This window comes from Loxodonta africana, chromosome 1 (assembly GCF_030014295.1).
Source record: "Loxodonta africana isolate mLoxAfr1 chromosome 1, mLoxAfr1.hap2, whole genome shotgun sequence".
Classification (NCBI taxonomy): Eukaryota; Metazoa; Chordata; class Mammalia; order Proboscidea; family Elephantidae; genus Loxodonta; species Loxodonta africana.
Window position 1 is genome coordinate 228,538,884 of NC_087342.1, and position 6,000 is coordinate 228,544,883.

Consider the following 6,000-nt stretch of genomic DNA (forward strand, 5'->3'; position numbering starts at 1 on the left):
ATCAGATAACTGAATCCCCGGGTAGCTGCAGGATCTTACTTATTGATGTAGTTACTTTGGTTTGGGTCCTTTGGTTAGTTTAAGCAGAGTGATGGCATCACTCGTTATTGGCTAGGGCTGTTTTAAAAAAAAAAAAAAAAAAATTCACTACAGTATATTTTAGTCGTTTGTTTACCATTTTGCAGAATTTTTTAATGAAAAATTTTTTAGTTATGTCAGTATATCATTTCTCAGGCAGGGTCTTTCTGGGAGGATGTCTAATATTCACACTATGGTGGCCACTCTGCCTCCCATGAGACCTCAGTATCATCTACACTTACATACGGCCTTTGGATGTCTGTGCTTTATATTTTCTTCCATCAAGAAGAGTGGTCATTTAGTGACAGGAATTCACAGGAATCTTGAAGGTTTTGAGTTTCCCAAAGGACATGGAATGGGGGAACCAGTCTCAGGTCAAGCTTGTAAAACACAGTAAGTCATTTGGTATTTGTGGCTGCAGTTTGCAATGAACGCATCTTGGAAGTTTTAGTAAAAGCCGCTGTGTCTAAGAGTAAATGTTCTAGAGTGTTTAAAGCTTGAACTACGGCTACACTGGGTGACTGGTCCAAGAGCCGCTCTGAAAGTTGTCCAGAGTTAAATTACGGTCACAATCCAGGAATAGACGCTTTCGAGGGTTTCTTCCTCAGTACTGGTGCTTCTCAAATTTTAATGTGCATAGGAATCATCTGGAAAGCTGGTTAAATTGCAGGCCCTGAGTCAGCAGTCTGGGCTGGGCCCCGAAGAGTCCGCATTTCTAACAAGCTCCCAGGTGAGGTGGAGGTGACCGTTAGCAGATCCCACTTGGAGCAGCAAAGCTCTATCAGGCAATAGTTGAGGACCCAGAGGGAGAAAAAAATCTCAGTTCCTAACAAGAGAAAAGTGGCATTCTTCCCTAATTTTTTATACTGATTTTTAATCTTGTGAACCCCACTAGAGAACACATCAGTCGACTGCATTGACGTCTGTTTGGCCCTGCGAGACACATTCCAGTGCGCTAATTTAGCAATGGCTTTTAATTTCACATCCTTCTTTTTCTTTTACGCCAAATTCTTCATTATTTTCATTCTTTGTATGAAAGCATTCAAACGTGTAAAGTTGCTGAGTCCTGACCTCTGTATCACTCAATTGTAACATGTTGATTCCAATTTTTTAGTGAAAATAATACAGAGTTGAAATCCCCTTTGTCACAGTGCCCTTCTTTACCCTTCCAAGGCAAGTACCACTGTAAAGTTGATACATAAACATCTATGTTTTCCACTTGTATTACATACTATATATCCATAAAGCATGTACGACTGTGTTTTTTCTAACTTATATGATAAACAAATGGTACAATGCTGTAAACTATCATTCTGAAATTCTCTTCACACTGTTTTTGAGATCTGTCCATGTTGATATGTGGGGTTCCAGTTCATTCGTTATAGCTGTTATTTATTGTTTAATCATGTGATTCCATGAACATCATTATGTGTGTCTTCTGCTCATGTGCAAGTATTTCTCTAAGTTATTTCCCACGAGTGCAATTTCTTGGTCATACCAAAATACCTGTTGCCGTCAAGTCGATTTCTACTCGTAGCAGCCCTATAGGACAGAGTAGAACTGCCCCACAGAGTTAGTTCCAAGGCTGTAATCTTTATGGAAGCAGACTGCCACATCTTGCCCCCGCAGAGCGACTGGTAAGTTTGAAACACCAATCTGTCCGTTAGCAGTCAAGCGGTTAACCACTGTGCCACCAGGGCTCCTCATTGGGTCATAGGTGAGATGCACATTTAGCTCCAAGAAATCTTGTTAGGTTGTTCTACAACATGGCTGAGTCAGTTGTCACTGCATCTGCAGTGTGAGAAAGCTCCTATTTCCCTACAGCCTTGCCAGCACTTAAGAGTTTACTAATCTGATGGGCTTAAAGTGAAATTTAATCTCAGCTATTTTTTAAAAATCTTTTTATATTTATTTTTGAAAATGTTTCAGTTTTGTGTGTATGTGTAATGGGTAAACTATACCCTGTTTTTCATAGGAAACGTATAATATTTCAGCTTCCTTATTTTTATGGGTTAGCTTTTACCCTAACCATCGTCCTAACACTAATCCCGTGGGCAAATACAGTTTGCCACAGCCAAATTGTAAATGAACTATTATACAAAGACAGTTCATATTAACAAATTGGAGGCTTCCTGCAATTAGCTAGGTCCCCCCCGCCCCGGCCCTGGCCTAAATTTTTCTAAAACTGGATTGTTTTGAGCTGCTTTGTAAATAAGCATAGCTTAAGAGGTTCATCTGCTTCCAAAGTTGATCGCCTAAATTTTTCTAAAACTGGATTGTTTTGAGCTGCTTTGTAAATAAGCATAGCTTAAGAGGTTCATCTGCTTCCAAAGTTGATCAGTAAGGTGCTAAAAATAGATTTTTAGGCTGAATTTTTAAGTAAACTTTTTATTGAAGTACAATATGCATATAGAAAAGTGCACATGTCAAATGTACAAATCTCTGAATATCCACAAACTGAACACACCTGTGTAACCAGCAGCCAGACCAAGAAACAGAACGTTAGTACCATCCCAGAAGGCCTTTCACGCCTTCCCCATCACTATCCACTGTCCTGAGGGTAACCACTGTCCTGACTTCAAACAGTGTAGATTAGTTCACTGTGCCTGTTTTTGAACTTGATCTAAACGGAATCATGGGGTATATAATCTTTTGTCTGGCTTCTATTTAACATGTTTGTGGGATTTTTTCCCTGCTATGGCATGAAATTACAGTTTGGTCATTCTCATTGATGTAGGCTATTCCGTTGTGTGCCTGTACCACACTATAGGTATTTTGGTTGATAAATAAGTCAGTCTTAAAAATTAATAAATACATTAATTTCACTACCCATATGTCAGTTTCTGGTACTCTGGTGGCTTACATGTTGCTGTGATGCTGGAAGGTGTGCACCACCAGCATTTCAAGTACCAGTGGGGTCACCCGTGGTGGGCAGGTTTCGACAGTTTCCAGACTAAGACAGACTAGGAAGAAAGGCCTGGAGATCTGCTTCTGAAAATTGGCCAGTGAAAGCCCTCTGGATCACAACAGAATACTGTTGGGTACTGCACTGGAAGATCATTCCTGTAGACGACAATGGACGCAGGTGTGCTGACCATCTTAAGGATGGGGCAGAAGCGGGCAGCGTTTCATTCTGTTGTACGTGGGGTCCCTGTGAGTCGGAGCCAACACAACAGCAACTAGCAGCCACACCCACGTATCAAACCTCGGTTTGCCCTTGGTAAACCTACAGCAGAAAACTTCAGTACTATCCTGTGGTCACACTAATACGTTATTTCTCCACTGACAAAATTGATAGAACTTTATTCTATTTCTTTGAGAGAAGAAATGGAAATACAGAGTCTAATTGCAAAATAACTGGCACTAGCTACTTTTAACAGTGCATTCAAAACTTTCTTCCAAACTTTTGAGAAAAGGTGATGTTCTAAGAAAAATGTGCTCTGTTTACCCTGTGGCTTCCATCCATTCTCTAGTCCTTTTCAGGAGTGTTCACACCCTCATTTCAGAAATATGCCAACTAAGCCAACCAAACTCATTGTTGTCAAGTCGATTCCGGTAGAGACCCTATAATAGGGCCAAGTAGAACTGCCCCCATAGAGCTTCCAAAGAGCGGCTGGTGGATTTGAACTGCTGACCTTTTGATTAGCAGCCAAGCTCTTAACCACTTCGCCACCAGGACTCCTTCAGAAGCGTAGAGTCAGGTTATGTAGATAAAAATGTAGTGAAGACAGTCACATTGCTGTGTCTCGCTGGGTATGCTCCTTGAGAACTCCCACTTGCTTTGTTCTAACCCTGGGTTCGCCAGGTAGCCCGCTGACCCATGACTGGTCACCAGGAGAGCGTGGTCTGTGCACAGGGTGGTGCTGATTGCTACTGGTTTCTTATTGTCGAGCTTTGTGCTAGAACCAGAGGAGATGTGCTTGGGCACTGTATGTACATAGTGAAAGAAAAAAAAACTCAATCACGATTTGAAGGTTTCTGTGTCTCTAAGTGGGTTTGGAAACCCTGGTGGTGTTTAAGTGGGTTCATAAGTATCTAATTTCTGGAGAAAGTAAGTAGTACAGACTCAAATCCCTTTTGAATCTAGGTGGGAAATAAAAAGAATCACCAAGGCGAAAAGTACTGTGGTACCTTGTTTTATTACTCATATCACAGCTGACAACATATACCCTTCAGATGCAACAGAAAAGTATCTTTCCATTGTCATGCCTTGTTTTGTTCTGTATATCACAGCTGACAACATTTACCCTTCATATGCAACGGAGAAGCTCACGGAGTAGTGTGGTTAAGGAGTACTTCAGGACACCAGTATCTGTGGTTCTAGTATCTGTGGTGTAGTAGCACACCCCTGGTTCTAGCACAACACTGGGCAATAGGGAAGAGTAGTTTCCTATCAGAGAAAGCACTTAACTCTTCGTTAACTTACCGAGTGTTACTTTGTATGTAATGGTTTTGTATCAAAAATATTGAAATCCCATTTCTGTCCCTGAAATCACCATTCTGTTCTGCGGCAGGTGGATCAGGCCCCATCTGAGGACAGCTGCGCGCCCCCAGTTCTGGGTTACGAGGGGATTAACGTTTGACTGAGGAAAGTATTTTAGACTCAGAAGAATGGATTCAAACGTGGCATCTATGCAAAGGAAACAGTGGAAATTACAAGGAACAAAACCAAAACTCCACCTAGATGATGAGATTGTGGGTGATTTAGTGTTTCTTACCGGTATTCCCCACGATTCACATGGTGGCTAACATAGAGAAATGATAACGGTTAAAGGAAAACGGCTAACGAGGCAGAGTATGACCGTGTGCATCGGTTGTGAATATCATCCATGCGGCCTATGTGTTTGTCTTCCAAAGTCTAAATGGCACAAAACTGACTACAATTTCCTGTTCAGATATAAAGATCTTCGTTAATATTGTCGTCTTCAAAGCCTAAACCCAAACCCAAAACAATTTTTTGGAGTTGTGTTACAGGTTATGCATGAAAACATCAGTTGACCTGTCAGTTGCTTATGGGACGGCTTGGTGTGTAGTTAGGAAGAAAAGATTCGTAGTAAATTTGCTTGGCACGCTCATTCTAGTAAGGGTCAAATATTAAAACCTTAGCGAAGTCACACAAACTCGAATTTAATCCCCAAATGTAATTTAATCCCGATTATCTGGCAAAGTTAACTGTCCTTAAATTAAGAACAAATATTCACATATCGTATTTTAAGACTTTAAGATAATAACGTTCTAATATTTTACAAGTGGTAAAATGATCTGAAGGGTGCTTGCTCTTCCCCTCTTGGTTAAATTGTTGTTTCAGCTTATGACATCAGTATTTGAAATTCTAAAATGAAAGTAAAAGATTGGCAGAAGCCAGCAAGGAGAGGTGTTCAATGATAAGCAGAATAGCTACAGCCAAAAATATTAATACAGCAAGATAAACAGGCGTAGGATTTGTATTTCTGAGGCAGTGAACAGGCCTCATTTTCTAGCTTGTATCCTCAGGAGAGATGAACACAGAGGGAGTCATGGAAGGAGGCATGTGGGAAAACAACTCCTTTGTAGATCTGAAGGTTTTCAGTTTCCTTCACCACAGCTCAGATTAGGTCCAATTAGCTACTCAATAAAGCACATAAGGAAAATAGAAGTTTATTACGATTGGTGATTCTTTTTCCCCGTGCCCCAGGATAATAATATAGTGTGTTATTTACTCCTATGACACTTCTATTTGGGAAGAGGAAAAGCAGCTTAGCACATTAATTCTCCAAGCAGATAGCTTTGTGAACGTTAGTTCTAACCACTGATCCTGTGCTAAGCACGTTGCCAGGAGGCACAGCCCTGTAGGAGAGATTCCAAACACACAGCTTACAGGTTATTTCAAAATAGTTAAGCCTCAGGGACAAGGAGGGCCTGGTCTTTCCATCTCTCACAGCC